The following is an 8,111-nucleotide window of genomic DNA, read 5'->3' as shown; positions in this document are numbered from 1 at the left end:
CGCCGGATTTCGAACTGGCATTTAGTAATGAGAGAAAAATCCCTGTAACGTTTATTCTGTACGAGGTTAGTGATGTACGATGATCTGTGCGATGTTATTATAATGAGAATTTAAGTTTTTTTACATATTTATTTAGTCGTATACATTTCATGACGGTTGTAAAATCGTCATGGAATGTATTTTTTCAACTTTTTATACGTTTTCATCGGTTTTGATGTGCTGGAGCGTCCGGGGCGCTCATTATCTTCAACGTTATCACGGCAATGCTAGAATGCTTATGACAATCGAAAATTCTTGTTTTACTCATAGCAGACTCGCCATAGGCCTTTGTTAATACTCCATACACTTTATTACGACTTTGATATAACTTTTTTGTTGTCTGGGGAGGAAGAGAATAGGATTTACAATTCACCTGAAAGGGAGTAGGCCTTATTGAGAATTGAGAAGAGAAGTCCAATTTGGCGATGACGGACAGACTGGATGATCCACATGTAAGTCTAATCAACGAGTATAGCTTTGATGAATAATCTCGTCTTGCTAAAAATATATGGAAACCTGTCAATATCACGATGAAGCCTGGTAAACAACGAATTTTATCGAAAGAAACTTTGAGCAAAAACTACCCATTTTTCCTTCCTTCCTCTTTTTATCGTATTTTCTACGTATGCCCGCTTGCATAGTAATTTCGTGCGTCTCTATTAGTTAGCCAAAGGTTGCGTGCCCATGGATAACTCGTTCCGGAAACAGCCCAAACAAGCGCGGTGTGAATGATACGCACAATAATTCATTCCAACGGCCGGGCCCCGTTTGTCTTTTGTCTGGCCCGCGTCGTGATTGATGTTCCGCGGGGGCCGTCAGCCGATCTTTCACGGGAGTCGGCCGTTGGGGATATAACCGCATTGAATGCGTATCAGCGGCCGGAACTTCGGGCCGCCTGCAACGGTGTTAATTGCACTCGGATTTCGAATGGCGAGGGGTCGGCCGGGGGTGTTTCTCTAAGTGTGCTGGTGGAATGTTTCGGGCACGAATATTACAAAAGAGGGGCCTCAAGTCGGCCTCTGAATGTGTTGCCACCCACCCCGCATTTAAATTTGTTTACAAAATTCGCCACTCGCGTCGCTAACGGACAAAATGATCCGAGCTTCTGTGTTAAATAAGGTATAATTAGGGATGTGAACCGAAATTTACACTTATTTATTTTAATTTTAATACTTTTTTATTAAAATTTTATATTTAATTAAAATGAAATATCGCTGTCTTGAGTGATGAAAATCAAACGCGTTTTTAACAAAAACATGAACAAAAATTTGGTCTATCAACAATTTTGCCCAGGCTTTCAGACGATTTCATTGGGAATCGATTCTGTATCTTTCAGTCTTATATCGTATCGTTCACCCCAAACGTTGGTATGGATCAGTCACATAGCGGTCGTATATTGGTTTCAGTGGCGCCGACTCCATGGGGCCTGAGGGGGCCCGAGCCCCCTCAAAGATTCGTTTGGGGGGGCGGAGCCCCCTCAATAATTCAAGAAAATAATTAAGTTATATTATGCTTTGTGAAATCACAAAATATATTGGTAATTTTTATTTTCCATGTTTGACCATAGTTACCTTTTCAAATAAATTCAACGATGTGTTAAAACAAATAATTATAAGGGTAAGCAGGTTAACTGAATCAAGTGGTGTGAATCATGATAGTGTTTCGGTGCTGCGACACTTTGAATTTAACCTCTTCCCGGGGCAAGACCTCCGATATGGGCCCCCCCAATATTTTTTATAAGTCGGCGCCCCTGATTGGTTTCGTGTTATTCACAAATCTGGGCTAGTGAGACGCCAACTAACCAACTTGACAATTTCTAAGTTTTCTTGGATATTACACAATTACTTGTACCACTTCTTTTTTTACAGAGCGCGATACCGGGTTTCGATGAATTATCATCATCTTCAGCCGCAAATTATTTTTTTTAATTTTTAATTATTAATTGGCGCCTGAAGATGATGATAATTCATCGAAACCCGGGTCGCGCTCTGTAAAAAAAGAAGTGGTACAAGTAATTGTGTAATATCCAAGAAAACATACAATGGAAGCCACAAAGTTAATCAGGAGTTAGTGAATTTTCTGCTGTATTTTTTGCTGCGGCTCGACGATCGCTCCTATTAAACCAACGCTCTCATCTCAACGCTATCCTCGACGAGTCGTAAATATTGGCAAATTACGTCTGTGCCCACATCGGTGGTTTGAGTGTAGAATGGTGAAGACACGAATATGAGAAAAGAGGATACTCAAGATGGCCTCTAAATGTGTTGCCACCCACCGCGCATTTAAATGGGTTTGCAAAAGTCGCCACTCGCGTCGCTGACTGACAAAGTGATCTAAGTTTCAGTGGTAAAAAAGGTATTGTTGCGGTTGTTAAATGAAATTTATATGCGTGATTATCTATCAAATTCATACCTTTTCCATTTATATTCCTCGCAATTACGAACATTCATCATCATCATCATCATTAGTCAACAATCCTAAGATTGATTTGACGCAGCTCTCCATTTCTCTCTCCTATCCGCTAATCTCTTCATAGCTACATATTTATTCTCTTTTACATCCTTTATAACCTGTCCTATATAACTCATTCGGGGCCGTCCCTTGCCCTTTTTCCCTTCCACTTGTCCTTCAACGATTGTCTTCATCAGACCATCGTGCCTCGAAATGTGGCCAACTAAGTTGTCCCTTCTTCTGCTTAATGTTTTTAGGAGGCTTCTCTTTTCTCCCACTCTCTTTAGCACTTCCTGGTTACTCACACGGTCAATCCATTTTATCTTCATCACTCTTGACTTCTCTGCTGCTGTCAACGTCCAAGCCTAGCTTCCGTAGAGAAACATACTACTTCAAAATATTGGAAAAAGGTGGATCGCATTGCACTCATCACCGCGCCGCGGATATTTTTGAAAAGTGATCAAAATGCGAGCGAAGTGGCAGCAGAAATAAGCCTTTTATGGGAGGGAATCGGGCCTCCTATACGTAATCCCCTTCGTTTCGGGGTCGAAATAGAAACCACACGAGGATGTTGCCAGGTGGCTGGCTTGGTGGGATACTAATATTGGATCGTAGGTTTCCAGATGTGTGGGCCATTTTCGGTGGGAAAGTGAATGTCCCTAGGTGTGATCTCGATTCTTTATTGAGCACAGAACTTTATTCTCAGATGAATCTTCTGCGTCCTTTTTCAATCTCTCCAATGGCACTGAGTAGTTCAAAAGATTAGAAGCGTTCTACTCTCGCAGAAATGGTGAGAGAGCATATCACTCCCTTGCGGCTGGTCATATTTCTTCTTGTTTCCTTTTGGATCACTCGCTTGGCACTTAATTTGTCTTCATAACAATTTTTACTGTGAAGAGAATAGAAATTTTCTATAATAAGTATTAGTAAAGGATGCTGTACCTCATACCTTAAATTGCTTTCCAAGACTCTGTTTAATCTAAAATTCCAGGCCGAAATTATAAGAAAAGTGAAAAGATGGTTAATAAGCGAAACTGTGAAATTGTAACACCTTTTAGTAGGTAACCTGGACTTTATAAGAAATATTAAATTCTACAATTTTGGTTTCAAAATTCTTTAAAATGTTTAGTACCATGTTGTTGTTGCTGAATTCTCTCATGAAGTTGACATTTTAAATGCAATATAAATGCTATGCTTGCAATTGCAACTGTTAAGTATAAATGGAACCTTCTAACCAGCCTAATGGCTTAAAAGGACTAAGCTTTATGTGAAAATTAAGTCAATTATATTTTTAAATTATCTGTTTATGAAAATTGAAAAATTTTACGCACCTAAGAACACAGTGGTGTAAAAATTTCAAATTTGAGATTCTACCAAATGTTGACAAAAGTTTACTTAATGTACCCTGAAAATTTCAGATGATAGCATGAATTGTGAATAAGTAACATGTAACGAAAATGGACTAGTCGAGCGAGAGTCATGCTTCACGTTAAAAAATTGTTAAGTGAAAAATATTCTTGTTAACCGCTTTTTCTCAACGCTTAACTGCATAAATTTCTAAATAAGTGCCAAAAAAAATTTCTTGCGAAACAAATCCATAAACGCTTCAATTACTATGCTTTAATAACTTTTTCTGCTGTTTTTTTAATTTTTAATGAAAAATGTTAATATGCATCACATATGAAAAGAAATTATGGTTATTGAAAACATGTACATAAATGGATTTGTATCACAATTTGGAAAGTTTTCCACAAAAGTTTTTCATTTCACATACTCACTGAAAACTTCTCATTGGCGCCCGTACCTTTACTAATTACATACATAGATATCACTCTCGTAAATCCTTTTACTCGTTTCTCATTCGGGGAACTGACTTCCTCCAACATAATTAGAAGCTGATCATCTTTGGCATTACTGACTGCTTCGAGAACGACAGCTTAACGACAGGTTGTATCATTTCTGATACACCATGCGTTAGAGAGAAAGAATTTTGTCCCTTAGAAATAACCGGCAATGAGTGTAGTCTATCGTATATGATACAAAATGCAGTGAAGGGTTTACTTTCTTCGCCTGTTTGTCTGTTTCATCGATGGAATCTCGTTATTGATTTTTGAACTACTGCCAATTGTTGGAAAGGCTTAAAAAATTTTTCACCTCTTGCTTTTAATGGCATTATATTTAATAATTGAACATTAGAAATTTTTCTCCACTGTGCTCTAATTAATATGCTAAGCTTCCATATGGAAAAATAGTTTAAAATTTTCTCAATAAATAGCGAAAGTTATAAATTCACCCAAGTACGAGTACTTCGTATATATTTCAGAAGTAATATATCGTGGCAATATTCAATTCATCGATATTTTTAATGCTTTCCTAGTGGAATTGGATGTTCTCATTCTGAACTTATTTTTTATTTGAATATACTTACTTACGAAACTGCTTAATGTGGTCGTCATCATCCAACCAGTCGTCTTTTTTTGGTAATGTTTTTTCACTACTTCCTCCTCTATTGAGAAATATATATCTGTACTTATATTTTACAGTTTATACAATTATGAGCTTTCATTTTAAAGAGGGCGTATCCCCCTCTCCCCCAATGAAGTGGGAGGTGACCCACGGAAAGTAACTTGCACCCATACCCTAAACGTGTGTTATCGCACACCTGTGGCTTAATCTAGGAAGAGCTCTACCTTCAACGATCCAAACAAAACTTCTTGTTGCAGGAGTAGGTGAAACGGCCAAGGGTAGTGCCTAGAGGAGGCCCAATTCCATCTCATACGAGGCTGAATTCTGTTGTTACTTCGGTCGCATTTTTATCTATTTTCAAAAATGTCCGCGGCGCGGTGATGAGTGCAATGCCATCCTCATTTTTACAATATTTGGCATTATTATGTTTGTAATTGCGAGGAATAGAATTGGAAGGTTATGAAATTGATAGATCACTTCATCATGTGTATAAATTTTGGTTCATTTTCCCTCATTATACCGTATTTCCCCATGAAACTCGGATCACTTTCTCCGCCAGCGACGCCCGTGGCGATTTCTGTAAACCCATTTAAGTGCGCGGTTTGTGACTACACATTTAGAGACCGAATTGAGGATCCTCTTTTGTAATATTTGTGGAAGCGGCCCCGTGTTTTACAGTCCTACACATTACCGACGTCTATAATGCACCAGCCGGAGGCTTTATAAAAAATGAGGACGATGAATGGATGTGATTCCATTCTTTGTTCCTCTCGCCATATTCGGCTGGGCGAAACTGTTTCTCACGCTTCGCACCTCACTCCACACTCTCCGACGATGTGATGTGAAGCGAAAGAGGATAGCAAGCATGCGTGACGCATTCTCAATATCAATAGACCTCACGGAGCGACAATGAAAGCCAATGCACGCAATCACGGACAATAGAAACTTGAAAAATCAAACGAGGGGAATATATAGTCTTGCTTTTTCTCTGCTTCCTCCTCTATAGAGGAATATCTGTGCTAAATTTCTTACTGCTTTCCAATAATGAGCTTATATTTCTAAGAGGGCGCCTACCTTCCTGTCGACTAGTCATTCATTGTCCTTTTTATTTTGTGATGTACTCCTATAAAACTCAAACTATCTTGAAATTTTCTGAATATATGGAATAGATTTTTAATAACATTTGCCTCTTCCTTCATTATGAAAAGAGTACATCCGATAAAATACTGAGGCACTCTTATTTAGAGATTCTTCACGGGCTTTGCGCCAGGTGATATGCGTCATTTCCGCCGACGTTCATTTGGGGGCTACCTGAGATTCCACACGAGTATATTAACTTGAAAGCATGTCATCAGTGGCTTTAATACTAAGGCACCCATTCACTCACTCAGTGATTCAACACGAACGTTGGTTTGGTTAGAGCTCACCCCGGACTAGGTCACGGGAATGTGAACAGAATGAATTAAGGGAAGTGGTACTGGTTCCTTTCCCTGGTCCATCTCGCACTTCGAGGATCAGGGGTTTGATTCCGATTGATTCACCCGTGTTCTGAACGTGGGATCCCTCGATAAGCAGCTCTACCCAATACGCTCCCCTGGGACACAAGCATTAATTATCTTGATATCAACTTCTTTTTCTTCGTTGGCATTATGGTTTGACTTTGTGTGCTGGTACGAAACAATTTTCTTCTTGTGTGTCCAAATTAATACTGTTTCTTCACTGCTCTCAAATACTTAAGTGGGTTGAAATTTCTTCCGAAGACGTTTTTGTTCTATGTCTGCGGTGCTATTTGGCCTTAATGGTCTCTCACCTTTGGCCTGCGTAGTATGTACACAGTCTTGACTGTGATATGTATTTATAGGTTAATTGGTTGCCTGCTGGAAAAATATTCCCCCGTTACAATTTTGTGCTTATAATTTTATAGGTCAAGTACCCATCAGTTTTACTCACAAGGCAATTGACGCAGTTGTCCCCGATAAGCTTTTTTCTGAATTTTTTAGAGCGTAAGTGGGATTCAATGATGTACGTCCTCTCATGGAACATGACACCGTACGTTTTTCTGTTGCAGCAGAAGGAAAGACACTCATTTTCAAGGGTTATGCTGCTTGCATAATTGTTGATGTCACAATTTTAATCAAATGACAAAGAATAATAATAAATCCTTGTTCGCTTTACTCTCTTTCGGATTTTATCTCTTCAACTCCAGTGGCAAGGATACATACTATCGTTAGATCCATTAACCCTTGGAGTTTGTATGTAGGTGAATTTTTTATCGATTGCCTGCAGGTAATTATATCCTTTCAAATTAGACTCCTGTAGCCTCGCTGTCATTATGTCAATTCTTAATTCTTGTGCATCCCATGAGATTTTTTTGTCGTGGGGCTGTTGACTTACGTTACCGGATAAGAAAATTATTCTGTATAAAAAGGTTAGTTTGATCGGAAAATGTAAGAATGCTGTAGCTAAATGGTCAATGGGGTCTAGTAAAAGAGAGTTGTGAATGGTAGAAATTATTATATGTTACTGATAATTAATGCAGAGCTTAGATCAATGACTTCCCTAGTGCTTTGGTGTATCGGAATTGACAGAACACTTATACTTACAAAATAGGTCCAAAATGACCATTTTATGAGATTTATTTTTCAGCGACTTAGGTATTTTTTTCAACAAATTAATTGAAAAAACTCATTCAAGACTTTAGGATTTATTTAAAATGGCAACTTTCGAAAGTTGAATGGAGGTTTTACAGTAGTCTCTGGCCATATAATGAAAGGATAGGTCATCAAATGTCTTTATTTTTTTACCTTCTGACGAATAACCTCGCAATATGTTTTTATCAATCTGCGCTACGTAATAAAATCGTAGTTGTTGTCTAAATTGGGCATTAATAATTTTCAAAGAGTGGCATTAGGTTCTCAACTTGAATTTAAAGCCTTAACAGTTGGCCTTATTTAACTACAACGAAATGGAATGGAATTTTAGATCTTATTTCCCTCATCCAATTTTTTTATCATCTTCTAGTCGGTCTACAAGAGCTTCAATATGAACTTCTAAAATTTCTATTAATGAGTGTCAATTTAACTTAAAATTAAATTATGATTCGCTTTCACCAAGTTACGCTCAAACAATCAATTTTATCGAGTGTCAATTTTATT

The sequence above is a fragment of the Ischnura elegans genome, chromosome 7 (assembly GCF_921293095.1).
Source record: "Ischnura elegans chromosome 7, ioIscEleg1.1, whole genome shotgun sequence".
NCBI lineage: Eukaryota > Metazoa > Arthropoda > Insecta > Odonata > Coenagrionidae > Ischnura > Ischnura elegans.
Note: the sequence above shows the minus strand (reverse complement) of the source record.